General features: G+C 42.8%; 1 long non-coding RNA gene across 5 annotated transcripts in view; it reads left to right on the plus strand.

The window, feature by feature from the left end:
- Positions 1-3,460: 3,460 nt before the first annotated feature.
- LOC112645925 (uncharacterized) overlaps positions 3,461-20,901 on the plus strand; it is a 40,238-nt gene continuing 22,797 nt past the window's right edge. The window contains exons 1-8 of one of the 5 annotated variants that reach the window (XR_003127339.3): positions 3,461-3,810; positions 7,205-7,289; positions 7,536-7,687; positions 7,776-7,883; positions 9,656-9,728; positions 10,578-10,810; positions 11,179-11,293; positions 19,839-20,099. This is a non-coding gene — a long non-coding RNA (uncharacterized LOC112645925). Of the gene's footprint in view, positions 3,811-7,204; positions 7,290-7,378; positions 7,688-7,775; positions 7,884-9,655; positions 9,729-10,577; positions 10,811-11,175; positions 11,294-14,922; positions 15,025-19,838; positions 20,100-20,901 lie in introns of those variants that run through there. The other 4 variants (XR_003127337.3, XR_003127336.3, XR_003127335.3 and 1 more) reach the window with 4 other exon arrangements.

Consider the following 20,901-nt stretch of genomic DNA (forward strand, 5'->3'; position numbering starts at 1 on the left):
AGAAAACTCATTCAGCAGGATCCGGATGCTGGGTGAAACCTCAGCCCCTAACTATGGTCATTCTCAGGAATTCCCTGATAGACACAAGGGTACATCTTCACTGCTTTTTACTTCTTCAGGTTCTCAATAAAGCCCTGTGTATTGTGCAGGCGACGTGCTCAGACTTTAGGCTCCTAAGGGATTTCCCAAGGCCCTTTCTCTGCTTACTCCTGCCTGCGGGCCTTTGCACAGGCTGTTCTTTTTGCCTAGAACACTCTTCTCTCTCCTATTTCCTCTTGTCCTATATCCCTTTCCTCTTTTCTTTTCAGGCCGAAAACTTAGCTTATTTCAGCATCAGCACCGTCTTAGCCATCACAAAAATAAACTCTACTTAGGCCACCAGAAGTCTCTCCAGCGAGGCTAAGGGCTCAGCCAACAAGTGGCGAACATCAGAGGGGTGCACGGTGGGCGGGCACTGCCCAGGCCATGAGTTAGGAAGCCGCAGGGCTGGTGGTGGTGGCAGGTGCGGGCTCGGGCCTCACTTCTGGGCAGGCAAGAGGTCATCAGTGGCCTGGCCCTGCTCCAGCCGCTGCTCCATCTCGATGAGCAGCTTCACACCGTCCACCACCATCTGTACCAGCTCCACCCCCGAGAAGCCAGGTGCTGTGCATTGGAGACATCAAGGATGATACCCGCAGCAGCTGTGTCCACACCACCTGGGCCTCAGGTCTCATTTTACATTTCATTTGTGAGCTGGTGAGTTTTTCCCAGTGATGAGCTCCCTAATACCCTTCTTCTTTGTACTTACCCTATTTATCATTACTCCCTTTGAATTATTTGGCTACTACCTGAATTTCTTCCTTGGTTGCAACTTAATGGGGGCAGACCTGGGAAATGCAGGGGGGCTGTAGAGAGCCATGGAGTATCATGCTTCCATTTCTACTTTAACCCTGAGAATGCTATATTGTAATAACCTCTGTGCATGATGCTTGTTTACTGTCAGGGTCTTTGTGTTCTAGCCCCGAGTACTTACTCTTGTATTCAAATCCTTCCAGGAGTGGCTATTCCCATACCTCAGGAACTGACAACCTAGTTATCTACTCATGAAATATGGTTAATTTTTCAAGCCAGCATATGCCAAATACTGAACAAATCAATAAAGGTGATAAGCTGGTGGTACCCATTATTGTGGCCTCTCGTCATGTGTTGCTCTTAAGCATTAGAAGTGTGGCTAATATGAACTGGGATATGTTGGGCCTATAAAATACACAGTGGATTTCAAAGGCTTAGAATGAAAACAAAAGGAATATAGAAACATCTCATTAATCATTTTAATATTTCATGTTTAAGTGGTATTTTGGATACATTGGATAAAATAAAATCTAAAATTCATTTCAGCTATTTCTTTTTACTTTTATAATATGGCTACTACATTTTTTTTCTTTTTTAGGTAGGCTCCAGCATAGAGCCCAGTGTGGGGCTTGAACTCATGACTCTGAGATCAAGACCTGAGCTGAAGTCAAGACTTGGGCACTCAACGGACTGAGCCACCCAGGCTACCCTGGCTACTACAATTTTTAAATTAGATACATGGTTTATATTTGTGACACACATCCTATTTCTATTTGAAGCAGTTATATATTTCAAAGAAAGTTTCTTTATGGGTAATATTCAGGTAATTTTCATGGGCACTGAAGTGAAAAAAAAAAAAGTGTGCTCAATGAAGAGAGTTAGGGAGGACATTCCCAGGCTGTGTTAACTAAAATCAAAACTAGAGATGTTTGAGCCAACATAGGGGACGTCGCATTGCCTACACATCCAGGAGTGAGGGCTCATGGCTACTAGAAGTAGTAGTGTGTAAAGTTTGTGAGTAGACAGGACAAAGTCAAGAGTAGATAGGAGAGAAAGAATATGACAGTACAGTGGCTAGATTGTTGCTCCAGGATAAAGAAGAATGTTTATCTTGTGTGGCTAAATTTAGCAGTCAAAGCCAAAAACTTGAGGAGAGGTGGTTGGAGAGTTGAAAGAACAGGAATGGCAAAAAGTATCAGTTCTAGGGAAATTTAATTGCAAGGGCAAGTGCTGTAAGGACCACAGCACGCCAGAGTGAATCAGCTGGGATGGGTCAGATAAAGTGGTTCAGGACTAAGTGTCTTGTAGGTTCACTGTTATTGAATATTAGCTATGTGGTATGGAGCAGACCTCAAAAAGCTCAAAGGTTGGGGATCCCTGGATGGCTCAGCGGTTTGGCGCCTGCCTTTGGCCCAGGGCATGATCCTGGAGTCCCGGGATCAAGTCCCGTGTCGGGCACCCAGTGTGGAGCCTGCTTTTCCCTCCTCCTGTGTCTCTGCGTCTCTCTCTCTCTCTCTATCATAAATAGATAAATAAATCTTTTTAAAAAAAAGGCTCAAAGGTTACATGGAAGATGAAACCACTGGGATGTGCATGGCCTTCGATGCCAGATTAAATGCTTTGGATGTAGAGTGAGGGAATTTGAAGGGTTTGAGTAAGAGAATATCAAGCGATTGAAAGTATTGTACACAAAGGTGCACCTGGAGGTAATGTGAATGGGTCTATTAACCAAGGGTGGGGGTAAAAAGTGGAAGACAACAATTTCAGAGTTTCATATAATATTCAAAGTATTAAATGGGCTGGGAGAAAAGTATTAGACAACTGGGCTGGGAGTAAAAAGAGGACAATGAGATAAAGATAACTTATGGAGAAGGTCTATAAAGGTTAGGTTTGAAATATGTTTTGGAAATGTAGATAAAGAATCAAAGAGGGGTGCCTGGGTGGCTCAGTTGGTTAAGCATCCGACTCTTGATTTTGGCTCAGGTCATGGCTTCAAGGTCATGGAATTGAATCCCATGTTAGGCTCCACACAGAGCATGGGTCCTGCTTAAGATTCCCTCTCTCTTCCTCTGCCCCTCCCCTGCAATGGCCCTTGCAGTCTCTCTCAAAATAAAAAATAATAAAAATAAAAACATAAATTAATTAATAAAAAAAGAATAAAAGAAGACTCCAAGGTTTTGAACCTGATTTATTGGAAGGACAAAAGAAGCAAGGAAGTTAGGAGACCTTTTATAAGGGAGAAAAAAAAATCACTTTAAACAAGTTGGATTTGAGGTACTTGCAGGACATTCAGACGGAGGCTATCCATGGGCAGTTGGAAGTATAAGCCAGGATGAAGGTCAACAAAAGGGCAGGAAGGGGAAATTTGAACAACATCTATAGGGAAAAATATAGTAAACATGCATGAATCCTAATGAAAGAAAGTTTGAGTAGCAGATGGCCTAAGTGAAAAGCTATAAATATGGAAGCAGAGAGGGAGAGAAGTCAAGAAAAGAGTCAAAAAAGATGGCCCAGACAAGACAGTGTACAGAGAGCAGGGAGTGGAGATGGTCAGCTTTGAGGGCCGGCCGCCCCTGAGTGGACTGTAAGGTATGGCCATCCCCAAGAGAGCTCCAATTTAACAGAGTAGAGAGGGCCGGTAACTGGGTGGCAAATTTGATGATAGCCTGCAAACATCTCTAATTTCTTTGGGAAGTTATTATATCATCCACGAATTTATCTAATTCCTTCATTAACCAATTCATCTCTTCTCACAAAGATACAAGGGAACCTCTGTCTATTCATAACTTGAAAATAGACCATCTTTGTAGGTCATTCCAAGGCAAAGTGCATGAAAGGAAGTGATTTGGACGGCAAAATGAGATCAGGATTGGGAGTCCAGAAACTAGGTTCCAGTCTCAGATCTTGGATTCATAAGTTCTGTGAAACTGAGCAAGCTGCTTCATTTCTCCGGGCCTAAATCTCCTCATCTATAACCAGGTGGGCTTAGACGACATGCTCAATTAGGTGCTTTCTAAATTTGTCTTTAATTTGTTTCTTCAGGGTACTGTTTCTGGTTATAAAATTTTAAAGGCATACATTTTTTTTAGCGTAAGAATTTTAAAACTGGGCATGTTCCTCAATATTATCACACCTTCTCCTATAAACCACCACCTACCTATTCGTGTTACACCCCTTACCCATGGTCTCCAAATGAGAGGGAAAAGCAACCTGCTTTAGTAGTCATTTGGTGCCTAAAAGGGATGACACGTTAGAATAGAGATGGTAAAAGTCTATAAATATAAATTTAAGTGCTACAGAGTTTGTAAAGCATGTCATAATGACATTCTGCATATTGGTTGAAATTATGCCTCCGAATATCAAAGTTATACACACAGAGTAAAAACTAGAGACTGAAATATTATAACAAGATATGGAAGAGATAAGACATGATATTATAAGGATGCTTGCTATTTTTAGGACTTGCTTGGGGCATAGTCATGTCTCTCAATAATAGATAAAAGTTTGTAAAATATTATTAGCTTCTGAATTTCATACTATGTGAATGAATTAGCTATGCAAAAATAAAGTGAAGAGCAAAAAAGAAAGAAAAATGGTAACATTTGTATGTTTTAACTTTTGATTAACCAATACATCTCTTCAGGTGGATTATACACACATTATTATATTCTTCAAGGATTTTTTGAGGTTATAAACGTATTTTAACAAAGGTATATTTTGAAGGTGGGCTTTGGGAAACCCAGGTAGAAATACGTAGCTTATATGACAAAAGGGATAATTGATCAATAACTAGTACACAAATAAATTATGAAGACTTGCTAAAAGCACAGTTACAGAACTTCTTCCCAGATCCAGTTTCATGAAGTCCTTCCATGATTCTTTTTTTTTTAAGATTTTATTTACTTATTTATTCATGAGAGACACAGAGAGAGAGAGAGGCAGAGACACAGGCAGGGGGAGAAGCAGGCTCCATGCAGGGAGCCCGATGCAGGACTCGATCCCGGGTCTCCAGGATCACGCCCTGGGCTGAAGGCAGACGCTAAAACGCTGAGCCACCCAGGCGTCCCTCCTTCCATGATTCTGTGGCAATTCTGATTTTTGTCATCATTGTTCTATACTAAAAAAGCTGTGTTTTTTGTGTTTTGTTTTGCTTTCTAATAATCTCTATGCCCAATGTGGGGCTGGAACTCAGAACCCTGAGATCAAGAGTCACATGCAATACTGACTGAGCCAGCCAGGTGCCCCAAAAGCTGTGGGGGTTTTGTGAGTTTTTCCCCTTGATCCATTTTGATCCATTCTGTCCTTATTATTCTTCACCCTCCAGTCAGTTTTCCATCTGATTATTTTTTTAGTATTAAGGAATTTAACATTTTAGAAATTTCTCTATGACAGAAATGTTAAGAATATGTCTGTTTTTATAATGAACGTGATGAATGCACATGTTCTAGTCAATATTTCTGTTTTAAAGCCTGGTGGATGTTTTTTTTTTTTTTTCTGGTGGATGTTTAATGCACCTGATGAATGCTACTGATTGCATTAATGTGCTCCACTTAAAACATAACTGCACTTTCTAGTCAGTATAGCTATATTAGTTCCCAAATAAATCCTCCAAACCCCCAAATGAGAAAGTTGAGCTTTCTTTTGTGATACTGCAGAAACACATTTCTCTCAAGACTCATGATGACTTCAAACAGTTTTAAGTTTGTTTTTTGTTTCCAGCTTATATAGAACAGTTGGACGATTCTTTACCAATTTTATGTTGAATGGGAAGTTTCCTCTACTTAGATTGAGAATCCATGTATGAGAAAATATTAAATTCTCAGATTTGCTTTTGTATACTTGAGACACTGCTCTTGTTTGGCTCTTCATGTCACGTGGGATTTCAGTGAGGCAATGTTTGTCGTGGCAGATTTGGCCACTTTTGTAATGACCGTATGCAGGCGACAAAAAAAATCCTACGCAATTGCATTTTAATTAGCTGTAGAGTGTGGAGGTTCACAACCATTAAAATAGTTATTTCTCAATAATATACTTTAATAAAAACACACAGTGGACATATCTTTCAAAACATTATGGGTTACAGTGAAATACGGTTTATTGGTCACTCTATTAACTTTGCATTTCTCTTAATAATGACGCTTGTGTTTTGGAAGTAACAAGTTAAATTGTGTTAATTGGTGTTTATTTTGGTGACCTTGAAAATGCATAAAATTTTAGAATACTGGGGCTCCCGGATGGCTGTCAGTTAAGCGTCTGCCCTCAGCTTGGGTCATGATCTCAGGGTCCTGGATAGAGCTCTGGGTCAGGATCCCCGCTTAGCAGAAAATCTGCTTCTCCCTCACTCTCTGTTCCTCCCCTCTGCTCCTGCTTTCTCTCTCTCTCTCTTAGAGAAATAAATAAAAAATCTTTTTTAAAAAGTTTTAAAATATCTTCTGATCACCAAAGAAAGATTAAATCATATTTTCTAAGTCACCTCAGTGTTCAGAAAATTCTAATTCTTCAGAAGTATTTAATTCATATACAGTATAGACAATAATCTGTTTATCAAAAATACCTTATTCTTAGGCCATGTTAAAAAAAATACCTTGGAATTCGCAGTCATTTTCCATTTTAAGTACTTCTTCACAGCATTTTGAAAATTCCTAACATACTAATTAATGAATAGGACTATGTTTTTTCCTTTTATTCTATTCATATATTCTGTGAAAAGCATACAGTTAAAATAAAAAGGTTTCAATAGTTTTCTGTTTAGGAAAACCCCAAGTGATGAAACACTATTGAGTGACTTGGTTCTCTTAAGAGTATCATTATCAGTGATTTTCTTTCTTCTAACACAGGGACTTCTAACTGAATAAGAAATAATTGGACTTTTCCAAGTGTGAAAACTAGATTTTCTGAAAATTTTAACTGGGGGTAAAGTTCTTTTTCTTCCATGTAGCCAAACCAAGAGGAACATGTTAGGTTCAACATTAAAAGTAGGAAATGAAAAAAAAAAAAAAAGTAGGAAATGTAATCAGTGAATTACATAAATCGGGATATGCAAAGGGTCTCATGGCCTAAAGAGATAGAGATTAAAACCACAGGCCAGGGGTTCTGCTCAGACTATTCTGTTCTGCTCAGACATGAGTAAGTAAATAGATCCAACTTTAGATTCACTAAACTCTGAGTGTTACATCAACCGTCTTTCAGGGCCCTGGATTCATCTTTCCCACTGGGTAAACCTCCTTCACCTAACAGGAGCTCAGTGGCCCGATGGGATTTACACTCATGAGAGCAGTGTTGGCAACTCCAGCAACCTCTGTTCTAGTACAGGACGAAGCCAGGGGCGGAATTCAAGCTATTGGTTGAGTTTTCACCTTGACTTGCTCTGCAGGGCAGACATTCTTCTCCAAACATGCCTTAAAACAAAAGAAGGGACGTTGCACACCTGGCTGGCATCAAGCCTACAAGGCTGGCAGGTAAGGAGGTCGACTACCTTGGTCACGTCCCAGGACTTACCCTCTCCATAAAACTAAGAGGGGGAATGTGTCTTTGGCACAATTTCAGCTGTTTTATATGTTCATTCCTGCTTCGCTTTGCCCTGGCTTGTTAGTTATTATGTGACCTTAAGCTTGATTTTAACTTGAGAAAGCTCAGATCTGGAGGCTCTTTCGAAGTCTGTTTCAGGAGACGGGACTAACTAGTAACAGAATGTACACTGACAGGAGATTCGGATCCCAGCTCTGCCAAATCAGAGTCTGACAAGGACGACCCTCCTCTCAGCTTCCTCAACTGTAAAGTGAGCTTCACCATGCCTTCCGCAGAGAGTGTTACGGGACGTTTACAACTTGAATATATTTGAAGCCATTGGCACATAGTAAGGACTCAATAATGATTGTTTTTGAACCTCTTTTTTTTTCCTTATCCCCCTTTCCCTTTCTTTTTATAAATATTTATTTGTTTAGGTAATTCTCTACACCCATCACGGGGCTCGAACTCACGACCCTGAGATCAAGAGTTGCACGCTCTACAGACTGATGCAGCCAGGCGCCCCTCTCCTTCTCCTATTTAAGGTAACACAAGGCTCCTAATAATGTCAGATTTTCTGTTTGCCTGTTTGTTTGTTTTTGTTGTTTTCTTCTACTCTCTGATGCTTCTCTTCCTTCTTCTTTGGAACTGAGCCCTATGCTTGCTCTGAGAGTGTTTCAGGTTGGGGCGATTCCTTCTTGCATTCTGACGACTCCCCAAAACTTTCACACTCCTCTTTGAAAACCCAATTGTCTTGCTGAAGAACTGCTATCTTAGTGTCAGGAAATAAGCTTTGAACCTTATTATTCAAAGAATAGTGTGATTTTGTGCTGAGAGTTAAGCTGTACCGAGTGTCCATTTGTATCTTCTGGCCAGAAGTGGGTTTTAATCCTTGCAAGTCACTTTTTCTGACACGGTAACATTCTGTATTTTCAATGTTGCAATGGGGCAGTGACGAAAAAGCAGAAAATGATGGGACTGAAGAGTGGCAAGCTGAATTTTTTTCTCTCTTCTGATCTTTTCTTTGCCTATGGATCTAGTATTTGTTTTTCAGTCAAAGGAAGAAAAAATATCTTCTCTTCACTGTTTTCAAGATTAAAAAAAAAAGAAAAATCAGTGCTCTTGACAAATAGAACTGATCCCTTCTGAAACTAATTAACTGAAAAGAAGTATATATATATGTGTGTGTATATATATATATACATATATATATATAGTGTTAATATGTATTGGCTTATTACATGTGAGGCACCATTGTAAGGATTGCACATGAATTAACTCATTAATTTCACCAAAAAACTCTATTGTTATCCCTCTGCTACTGATGAAGAAGTTGAGGCACAAATATGTTAGGATGACTCATGGTCTTAATGGGAGTGTCAGGGCCAGGATCTGACCCAGGCAGTCTGGTGCTAAGGATTACCTTCTCTGCCTTATAATGTATGATGGGAACTCAGGGAAGGCTAGGATCTGCCTCCATCCCCTAAAATTATGCTACCCAAAGTGTCATCGCTGACCAGATACAACTTGAGAGCTTAGTCAAAGTACAGAACCTCAGGCCTCACCACAGACCTGTCCAATTATAATTTGCATTTTAACAAGATGCTAGGCAGATAGAGTACATATGAAAGTTTGGGAAATGCAAAGGAGTCCAAGCCTAATGCATTATTTCTGGAATCATATGTATATATTTTATGTGATATAAAGAGAAAAAAAATCACTGAGTTTCAGATCTCAAAGGGATTAAGATTTAGAGACAACACAGTTCAATCTTTTTTTTTTTTTTTTTTTTGCTTTTTGGATTTTATTTATTTATTTGACAGAAAGAGAACACAAGCAGAGGAAGCAGCAGAGGGAAAAGGAGAAGGAGAAGCAGACTCTCCACTGAGTAGGGAGACTGAGTTGGGGGGCTCCCTCCCAGGACCCTGAGATCATGACCTGAACCGAAGGCAGACACTTAACCGACTGAGCCATCCAGGTGCCCTGATTTTTTACTTTAATAAATGTTGAGAATGAGCTACATAGAGATCCCTGGGTGAATCAGCGGTTTGGCGCCTGCCTTTGGCCCAGGGCGCGATCCTGGAGTCCCGGGATCGAGTCCCACGTCGGGCTCCCAGCGTAGAACCTGCTTTTCCCTCCTCCTGTGTCTCTGCCTCTCCCTCTCTCTATGTCTATCATAAATAAATAAATCAATAAATCTTTAAAAAAAAAAGAAAATAAGCTACATAGTGGTTAAATATGTATTTAAGAATAAATAAGTATTTACTGGGTTCTTAAGAATTCAATAAACTTTTATTGAGGGTCTGTTACCTTCCAGACAATATGCCAAGTGGGACCAGGATATGAAACCATATGAGTCATGCCCTTGGGGATCCCAGTGAAGGAGACAGGTAAGTGCATAGAGTTAACAGGTGCCGTGATGACACCATATCTACATATCAGCACACGGGAAGAAAGAGATTGGAGTGGGGATCAGGAAAGACATCATTACAAGCATGATATTGGAGCTGTGTCTTGAAAGACCAGTAAGTCCTGACCAAAGGTACTGGAATTTGAGCCTTTTCATTTGCAGTTGGGCCAATGAATGTCATCAGTCAGGGCAACAGGCTATTCAGAGAAAGGAGGTATTTAGAGGAGTGGATCTCAACGTTGGCTTCACGTAGAATCACCTGGAGCACTTTGAGACTACCTATCCTTGGGTCCACTTCCGGGGTTACTGATGTAGTGCACCTGGCACCTGGGCACTAGTATTATTATTTTGTTGTTGTTGCTGTTGTTGCTGTTAAATTCTGCAGGTGACCCTAGTGTCCACTTAACACCAGTCTAGCTCTCATGTGCCTACCTGGTTTCCCTCTTGTCTGTATCTTCTGACTGTTACTTCTGGTTCCTGACGTAGCTTTCTGCTCCAGACTTGAGAGCCACTCTTTGCATTAATCTTAACCTTGTTATCTGTTAGAACCTGAACTTAAATCTGATGATAAATGTCATATTCTTGTAACCTCCGTGAGCATGGAGGGCTCTTCGTGCAAATCCCTCCATGCCGGGGCCAGAGCCAGCCCACAGTCAGGGAAGTTAGCTACATAGCAGCCTGAGAGAGGGGCCTCCTGGCGTCTAATAGTCTGCAGCCCTACTCACGGTATTTGAGGTCATAATTAATTTTCTGTAGCCCTACCCATGGTATTTGAGGTCACAATTTTCTCCCCAAAATAAATAAAACATCAAAAGATTTTCCTTTGCAGTTTTGATGAGCATGATTTCCAAATGGATTCAGGGAGGAGGGAATGAAAAATCGATGTCGATGACACAGAGGTCAGAAACATTTGGCTGGAGGCGCTAGTAACCAAGTGCAAAAGAAGGTTTCCCAAAGCATGGCTTATGGGCTACTCACATAAGTACCTGAGGAAGCTAAATGCAATTCAGTTTCCAGCTCCTTCTCTAATTTTACTAAGAATTTGAGAACAGACTCCAGAAGGTGAGTGTTCAGCATCTACCAGCTGTAATTCTGATGGACATCAGATGGGAGGGTGACGGAACCAGTACGCTATTTTATCTGAAATCGTTTTATTCATCTGACAAGTTTATGTTTTTCATTATTCTTTGCGAATTCTCCTTTTAATTATATCCCCAAGAAAACATGTCATAAGCAGTCAGTGGAACACTATAAATAGCCATAAAACAAGGAGTACATTTCAAATATTTGAACAGGAAAATATGCTGCTCATTTTTATGTTGGACATTTTAAAAATGCGTGGTTTAGCAAGGCCTTTGAAGAGTTAAGGAAAATTTATCTTTCTAATGTCTGGAGCGTGTGCTTGACAGTGTGGTTTCATCTCAAAGCAGCAATTTTGTTGACCAAGAGCACCCAACAGAATTGGCAACGAGAAGAGCGTGGCGCAGTACCCGGGAAGCGTTAAATGCTAGAAAGCTCCGTAGGTGATGCTGACAGATGACACTGGTAAGAAGCTCTGCTTTAAATGGCTGGATCTGTAGAGCCCGTAAAAGAAGTCCTACCCTGTAAGCTTGTTAGGTTTTGGGGAAGCTAAGTGAAATTAGACCACCTGGTTGGAGTTAGGGAAGAAAGATCTCCTACTACCATTACCATTCCTCTTATCTAGTTTTTCCCTTTCTCTCGTTGATCTTTTCACCACCAAACTGTTCCTTCCTGCTGCCTGAATTTGGACTCTAGAATATCTACTCTGGATTTTTGCCAAAACATCCCAACTGTTCTCCTGGTCTTTATTCTCTCTATCTGCTGCCCATGTCCCCTCCCTAAAACCAGATCTGTTTCACTATTGAGCTTAACCCTTTCAATGCATGGTTTCTTTTTTTTTTTTTAAGATTTTATTTATTCATGAGACACACACACACACAGAGGCAGAGACACAGCCAGAGAAGCAGGCTCCATGCAGGGAGCCCTGTGTGGGACTCGATCCCGGGACTCCAGGATCACACCCTGGGCATGAAGGCAGGCGCTAAACCACCGGACCACCCAGGGATCCCCAATGAATGCTTTCGAGTTGCCTGTACAGAGTCAAGTCCAAAATCGTGTCCATCCAGGGAAGATACCCTGGCTCCTGCCGACCCTTCCTCTCCTGACTCCAGTCACTGGCTCTCTTACATGCATCCGGAAGCCTCCTTCCACTACACCAGTACACGCAGCCATTCATGACATTTCATCGCTCTATTTCTGCCTCATTGACTAGAGATAGGCAATGCAGCAAATCAAATCCCTCAAAAGTATGCATTTCTGGCCAAGGCTTTAAAGGTTAAAAATGTAATATTTTTCCTCTTAACATCAGTTCATGAGCTCCCAAATTATATGACTGCTATTGGAAGAGAGAGTACACTTTATCTTGATTCCAAGGCTTTTCACCTTGGATTTGTGAATTTGTCCTGGGTAGTCCCTCTGATCTTTGTATGAGCTGCAAATGTGGCTAAAAACAGTGTTTTTAGCAGTGGGGGGACTTTTCTTAGCTACCTTAGCACAAATACCCTCCCCCATGACCAGCCTCACCCCATGGGGACATTATCCGAGATATCCTAGGTCTCACATATTTGCTGGGAGAGAGGGATAGCACTTAAGACAAAGGGAAAGGGTTAGAGCACGGTGTCAGCATAGATTAGAAAACAGGAAGAAAGGGATTTAATGTTATTTAATCTTGGGACATTTATTACTCCAGGCTCCTTATTTTATCTAAGTCGAGAGTCTAGGATACTTAGAATATTCAATTAAAGGACAGGGAACTTTAATATTCTCTCTTCTGTTTTCTTAAGATATACCTAGGATTAAACATTAATGAGACACAAAGTTAATAATTCTGTTCAATTCCTAACATTTCTCCTTTTCTTCAAAAAATCCTCAGCTGTCTGCAGATGCTTAGATGCTTGCTTTCCAACAAGATTCTTTGATGCTTTAGGACAAATATTCTATTTCTCAAACAAAAATTCTTTTATTAGTTTTTTTTTTAATTAAAAAATTATGTGGTAAGTTTTGGGTGCCGCATGTTTTTGTAAGACAGACAGAGACAGGCCAAGAGCAGAATGTGGTTTGAAACAGTATAAAATAGTGCAATTAAAGACAGCCCTTCCCTCCTTCCTTCCTTCCTTCCTGCCTTTCTTCCTTCCTTTCCTCTGCTCCCACTGTCGTTCTCCCTCCCCTCTTCCTTTCCTTTCTTTCTTTCTTTTTTTATTCTCTCTCAGTTTCTTTTTCTTTTTTCTTTCTTTCTCTTGCACCATTTCCTTTTATTTTCTCTCATTTCTATCCCCCTTTGTTTGGTTTTGGCTTCCATGGCATTTATGAAACATTGCAATAGGCCAGGCACCATGCTAAACATTCGAGATAAAAATATGAACAAAAATTCCTCCACTGCCTTCAGGGACCACACAATGAACAATGATGTTTGGAATTAAACTGATGGTTTTTAAGGGAAGGAAGGCTTTGTTCTCTGCTTTTTCTTGATATATATATATATATTCTTTCCTGCTGCAGAATATTCTCATGGGACTGAGGCTATAACTCCTGTAGTTATAGCCTGAGGACTGAGTTGGAGGGTACTGGTAAAGAGCCTAGAAAGCAAAGCAGGAGCAGATAATAATGGCCTTATAGTTCATGGTAAGGAATTTGGCATTTGTCTTGAAGTCTGTGAGAAGGCACTACTGAAGAATCTTAAGCAAGGAGATGAGATTATCATATCACTAGAAAAAACAGTTATCTGGAAATAGGAGAATAGACAGGCAGTAGGAAGGGAGTGGGACACTAGACTGAGGTGAAGGAGACCCTTTGGGGGGGGTGTTGCCACCACCCAGACAATAATAAAAACCTGAACTAGATCAGTAGACACTGGGCCTTTAGAGAAGGCATAGGGTTTTAACCCATAGAAGAAATGGGGGTCAGTAAGGGAAAGGGAGAAGTTCAGATGCCCTCAGGTATGTGAACATAGTAGCATTAACTGAGATAAAGATCACAGGGGAAGAAGGCCTAGAGTTGGGGTGGGTGAGTGTTATTTGGAGTTCAATTTTTATCATGTTGGGGTTGAAGTCTCTTACTGGATATCCAATGTTTATTTGGGGTAGGGGGCTGGGTTAGGACCTGAGAAGAGAGATGGGCACTAAAGGTATGGCTTTGGAAGTTGGCAATCTGTAGGGGCTAATTGAGATCATGGAGGGGGGTTGAATCACTCAAAAGTGGGACAAAGATAGAAGAGGAAAGGGAAAAGACCAGAGTCTTGGGGAACACTAATACTTGAGGAAATAAGAGATGACGACTAGGGACACTGAGACTAAATGGCCTGGGGGCAGAAAGAGTGACTAAACCCAGTGATTTCATGGGAAGTAAGGAAGAAAACGTTCAAGAGACGACCAATAAAACCCAGCAACAGATATTGTAGAGAATTCAAGTAAGAAAGGGCTTGGAGAATGTTAATTGAATTTGCAATAATGTGGTCATTGGGGAACCTCAGTGATGGAGATTCCCATGGAACAGGGCAGGGGGTGGAATGTGAAATTGGCTGAGGAGAGAAGAGGTGAGGGCATTGGGAAGCTGATGAGGGCCACACCGTGGCAACATTGGCAAAACCAACTGACAGTAGAGCAGCTGTGAATTGGGGGCCTGCTGGGATGAGTGTGGCCCTTCTGGGGAGGCCCAGGAGCTGGAATGAAAGAGGACAAGGTTCTGTCCATGCTGAGCCCCCCTGGAACAGACAGAAAGGGCTGGCCAATCTTGGCCAGCTGAAAGCCCACCCCGTGCTGCAGTCCGAGAGCACTTAGGCTGGAAGACCCTATATTCTTGTCTTTTGTAATCCCACTCCAATACTGTAGAAGGATGAGGAGAAGATGGAAAATATGCGGTTGGCTTCTATCTCTGTTCACTTTACTATACTCCTCACATCAAACACTTAAAAAATAAAAAAAAAAGATTGCTGTTGCATAGCCAATTCTACTTTTAATACTCAAAGGAAAAAGAGAGATATGAGCTTATTTATGGAGGAGGATTTACATTAGATTCTACTCCAGGGCACATTTTTATTAGTTTATGCCACTGGGTCAAGAAATTTAAAAACAAAATCTTGTTCTATTATTTCTTAGGGGCATTGGCAAGATTCGAGTATGCATATATGCACAAAGAGAAAAATCCCTCCCTATCCCCCAAGAGGATGAAGGTTCTGGAGAGAAATGGGCTCTGAACAGGTAGGAGGTGTCGGGCACAGAACAGTGGTGAAGATAGGGAGAGATGCCTCCTGAGGAGTTGGAAGAGCAGGGAGGAGAGGCTCAGATGTGCTTGGCCAGGAATTTGACTTCTTATTCATTAGCTCCTAGTTTTCCAGGTGGAAGAGATTCACCTTGGGCCTAAGTTGTGTTTGCGGCTAGGGGCGAGGCATGCCTAGGCATGATGCAGAAATAGGGAAATAGACCCTATGGCATGATCAGTTATATAAGCCAGTTTCTGGGAAAGCTCTATCATTTGGTGAAATGATGAAGAAGGTTTTGGTTGCCCAAGGTGAGTGTGGGATCAGTGGCAATGAAGGTGGGATGGTAAAAAAGAGAAGATACATTAACGTCCAGCCTCTCTGAAGGGATTCCACCAGCGAAAGCTGAAGGATTGGTTTTTCTTGAGATAGGGAGGCACTAGCTGGCACCAGGTAACAGTTTGGTTGGAACACAGCTGTGCCTGTAACCCAGAGGACCCTGGCACTTTGGTTGTTTATTCTGCAATGACAGAGGTATTGGAACCAAAGGGATTCATGAAAAACATGGAGGTCCTCCAAGGATGCCCAGTTGGAGATGCTTGTTGGCTTCCACAGGTCTCAATATCTCTCAGTTTGGGATGGAAACCCCATGGGGATGTCCAGAAAATTAGGTAGCTGGGTTCCTGAGAGAGATGAAGACAAGGGCTCTATGTTAATTCAGATTATATTTTCATGAAGAAAGAGGTTAGGTCCACAGAGAGAAGGGAGGTGTGGGTCTCGAGAAAAGGAGGGAAAGGTAATGAGCAAGAGGACAGAGCCCTGTCTTGGGATAATGAAAGGCTGTTGAATAGTATGGAGGGGTCTAGCTGGAGGTAACGGTGGTGACTTTGTAGTGCTATCATTTATTTTCTTTAGTGTTTATTTAGTAGCTTGAGTATGAAAATGTGAAATAGCAGCCAGCCAGCTAGCTTCATCCATGGCGGAAATAGTTTCTAAAAGAAAGTAGAGGGACAGGCTCACAATAAGATTCCAAAAGATTCTCAGAAAGAGATGGTGGGGGAGGTCGTCTAGAATTTCCATGGGCTAAACAGGAGAACACAGGTGGTTATAAAAGTAGAAAAATCCTGTTTTGTAAAAGGTTATTATGGCTGGTGTGGCCTGAGGGAGATCTTTGTTACACTTCTAGTAAGGCAGCCTACAATAGCATTAGCATTTTTGGCAACCACATCACACCGTTGGCTTGTATTGAGTTTACAGTCAACCAAAATCCCTAAATCTTTCACACGTGCGGCTCTTAAGCCATGTTTCCGCCATCTTGCACTTGTGAAAGTAATGACAGTTTTGGGCCTAAATGTAGGGCTTTACATTTATTGGCATTAAATTTCATCTTGTTACCTTTAGGTCCTTATGCCAGCTTTCATAGAATATTTGACATATTCCTTCAGGTTTTCATACGTTTTCCCCCATCACTTCCGGTAAAATAGAACCCGGAAGAACTTAGGCACATTGGAAAGTGACGGATTTGCCCTGCTATCCTGTTTCTCAGCCCACACCTTCATTTTGTCTGAAAGCGACTTTGTCATGGTGCTTCCGAACACCTCGGTTTGCCAAACTGCACTGGTTAGAATGTTTTTGCACGCAAGGGTGGAACCCTAAATCAACCTGGAATAAACAATAAGGACCTTTATTAGCGCACAGAGGTAGGGAGGGCCCCGGGCACGTACCACCAGGCCTGCAACTCTGTTCTGCTGTTTGTAGTTTGTTCTAGCTTCTCCCGTGTGTTGTCCTCGGGCCAGCTTCCCTTGCGGTTGTATGATGGCTGCCAACAGCAGTGGGGGACAACATGCTGCCTTGTTTGTGCCCAGAGGAGGGTGAGAAGGGAAGAAAGTGTGAATAGAAGAGTATTTTTCCAGTTGGACAACCTCCTAGATCACCTCTGAAGTGACCAATAATCCCGAGTTGCTTGGGAGTGAGGAGTGTCCTGGGATGTGGGCTTGCAGCACCAAAACCAAGGAAATCTGGAGCAAACATGGAAGTGAGTCACCCGGGATCCCTGGGTGGCGCAGCGGTTTGTCCCAGACCGCGATCCTGGAGACCCGGGATCGAATCCCACATCGGGCTCCCTGCATGGAGCCTGCTTCTCCCTCTGCCTATGTCTCTGCCTCTCTCTCTCTGTGTGTGACTATCATGAATAAATAAATAAAATCTTAAAAAAAAAAAAAAAAAGGAAGTGAGTCACCCTAGCACTTATGCCTAGACCAGGAACCATTACCAGGATAAAACCAGATTCTGATTGGCTTAAACTGAGGGTCCCAGCAAGGGGTGGTGTTCTCGTGATTGGTTTCGAGACACGTTTCTGAAGTGTAGTTCTCGCCTACCTTTGTCAGTTCCTCTGGGAGAAGATTCCCGGGCACCTGGACTTACTGACTCAGAATCTCTAAGCACCGAAATAAGAAATTAGTTTTTTTAAGTTTGATTTATTTAAGCGATGTCTGCACCCAACATGGGGCTTGAACTCATGACCCTGAGATCAACAGTCGCATGCTCCTCCAACTGAGCCAGCCAGGCGCCCCAAGAAACGAATTTTTATCAAGCATGCAGATAATCCTATAAACCAGTCCTTGGAGAAACACTAGTTTCGTCTAGTTTAGACAGTACACACCCCTAAAGTTGGCTTCAACATCCAAAGTGGCATGGCTGCTGTGCCATGGGGCAGGGTTGGGGAGGATGGGGGTGAGTCACTCTACTTCCCTAGATTTAGGTTCAAGGAATCCTGCCTCCCAGAACAGAAGGAAGCTGGTTGGGAATTGCTTATTTCTAGAGAAACCATGCTGCTTCCTGGCAATGCCCAAGGGTATTAGTGAGATCCCCTCACTAAATGTTCACAAGCCAGGCTTAAAAGTCACTCTTGCCTTTTTTCTAGAATCAGGGTCAAGCTCTCAAGTGGTTAGCTTAACAGAAGCCATGACCTTCTTCTTAAAAAAATTGTTTTGGGTGTCAGAATAGTATTTCCTTCTATCCGGGTTCTTGGAGAAGCAGCATAGGTCTGAGTGAAGAGATTCAGTTCTGGGAGGCAAACTAAACAAAGAATTGAGCCCTTAATTTGCATGTATTGATTTTGCATGTATTTCTTAACTTCCTGAAATGTATCAGCTGCCAAACAGAGTAATTACAGAACCTGTGACTGTTGGACTGTTGAATTCGATGAGATAAAGCTTCCGAAGGTTTCGCAAAGTGCTTGTCTCATTAAGCAGTCAGTAAATTTTGATCATTAATATCCTGCCTTCTTCATTTATTCCCTGTTCAAGGTATTCAGAGCCCTGAGTAGGGCCAGGCACCGTGCTCGTCACTAAACACAAAAATAAGGAGCTGTTAGGGGACTCATAGTGTTGGCATGAGAGGACAATGGCACTCGGATTGGTTTATATACAAGGTACCAACACAGGACAGAGAAAAGAATGGTCAACTGGGAGGATGATCTGGGTCTCGGAGAATGATAAGGAGTTTTCTAGATGAAGGAGGGAGGAGATAAAGGACATTGTGGAGAGGGGATGTAGCCTGAGCACTAATTAAAGCGTGGGGCATGGAGGAAGGGGGCCCCTTGGTGGACGTCAGTAGTTTAGAAGATTGGAATGCAGGGTTCAGGTCAGGAGGAGGGGTGGATGATGTTACAGGAGGTGAGGGCTGACTCCGGAAGGAGGAGTTTGGACTTCTAGGAGTTGGTTGCACCATCACACCTGTGTTGGCACCAGTCTGGAGGCCGTGGGTGAGGAGTGGAGGGTGGTGAGGCAGGGAAGCGCGTTTAGAGCTTGCAGCATTACTCAGAGTAGAAGAGACCAGGGCTTAAACCAAGACGAGGATATTAAGACTCGAGTGGAAAGGATGGGAGTGGGAACTGCAGAGTAGATCCCCGTGCCAGGGCCAGGTGACCGATTAGGTAGGAGGCAGGGAGAAGGCACATTGGCGATGAATTCCCATGTCCCTGTCTTGAGTGGGTGGCGGTGTCGTTGTCCACCAAGGACAAGGGGGCAGTGGTGGTAGTGGCAGGGTCCAACGCTGGGCTTGGGGAATTTTAGTTCCCCGGGAGGTGGAGGTGGGCAGTAGGTTGTCTGTAGCTGGTGAGTAAGAGCTATTCTAGAAGGATGACTGGCAGTCACCCAGGAACAGCCTGCAGGTACTGGAATCTGGGGTGATTGATCTGCCTGGGATGATGCCTAGAAAGAGCCCAGGAGCCCCAGGAACGGTGACAGTCCACGAGGTTCACGGACAACCATTTAGTGTCTCCCAAGTAGAGGCCAGGAAAGTAAACCTGTGCAGGCTCTCGTCTCCCACTCTCCTCTTCCCAGGATCCTTCTCCTCATCTTCAAGTCCCTGAGATCCGTCTTTGTTTTATTTCTCAGAGAGGGATATTTTTCAATGTTCGAAAAATTTAAGTCATTTTTTTTTTTTGAGAAGCTTTGTTTCCAAAGGAAGGTTTTCTAAGCTGCTCTAGCATCTCTCGTAGCCGTTTTCTGATGTTTTTGTCCGGAATGCCAACAGTTTTAAACAGAAAGCTTTAAAATACGTATTTAAGTCAAAATAGAATGTTACTTCTCACGAAGTAATGGGGGCGGAGAGCACAAAACTGAGATGGGCCCGAGAGACGTATGCAGAAGGGAGGACAATGCCCTAAAGTCTGTGTCCGAAGAACATGTTCCAGAAAGTGCCATGGACCTGTCCTCAGCAGCTGCTCTGGTGCTTAGGTGAGCTGCAACTAGATAGTTCTTTTTTCTTTTTTCTTTTTTCTTTTTTTTTTTTTTTTCCCTCCCTCTGCAGTTGCAGAAGCAAGCTGGGAAAGATTGGAGGGGAAAGCCCAGCAGTTTTGCATGAGAAGAGCAAGTTTAAGTCTCTAGTGAAATAGTCGGAAACATCTCTGCCAACTGTGAACAAGGAAGCACGGATCACAGGGGAGAAAAATCCGGGAGCAACCCGGGAAGTGAAGAATTCCAGATGCTGGACGCCACCTGGTGGGGACCTGGAGGTTTTTGGAAAAAAAAACAAAAAAAAACAAAATAAATGCCTGGATTTCAGAACTGGGGGATGGCTTAAAATCATTATTATGCCTTTTATTCATTCTCACAATAAACACCCATCGAGGACTTGCTGTGCACTGAGAACGTTAGGAAGCTCTAAGTTATAGGAATTATTTGTAGTTGAGTCTACACAGCTAATAACCAAGAATTCTAAGCTTGCTTTCCTGTGACATGATTAATGTCTAGATTAAGCCTCCATTCTGGGGACGCCTGGGGGGCTCAGTGGTTGAGCATCTGCCTGGGGCTCAGGTGGTGATCCCCGGGTCCTGGGATCGAGTCCCCCGTGGGCTCCCTGGGTGGAGCCTGCTTCTCCGCCTCTCTCTGTGTGTCTCTCAGGAGTAAATAAATAAAATCTTTAAAAACCCCACAAACCCTCCACTTTGTTCGGTGATGAAGAGTCATCTCAGCCCCTTGAGCGCCCCTACACTCGTGCCTGGTTAGGCCTGAAGGCTGGGCGTTAGCTGGTGACAGGTGTCCCGGCAGGGCTCTGTGCTGACCTGCCCTGGTTTCTGTCTGCCCTTTGGCCTCGGCCCACAGGTCATCGCTGAATCTGCTCTTGTTCCCCTCTCAGGGTTTCTCCACGTCTGCCTCTGTCTCAGCCAGTCCATTGCCTTCCCAGACCTTCTGCTGCTTCTAGAAGCCTCTCGACTGCGCTGTGCGATTAGGCACATGGAACCTTCGCTTCCGTGCCGGCGTCTTGATGCTTCCCTGGGTTTTACCTAGGAACTGAGTCACCGGTCCCTTTGACCTCAGAGTCTCCAGATGTCCCTTGGGCTTCTTCTGCCCCATGTTCTAGAAGCACGGAA

Source organism: Canis lupus, chromosome 34 (genome assembly GCF_003254725.2).
Source record: "Canis lupus dingo isolate Sandy chromosome 34, ASM325472v2, whole genome shotgun sequence".
NCBI classification, from domain to species: Eukaryota; Metazoa; Chordata; class Mammalia; order Carnivora; family Canidae; genus Canis; species Canis lupus.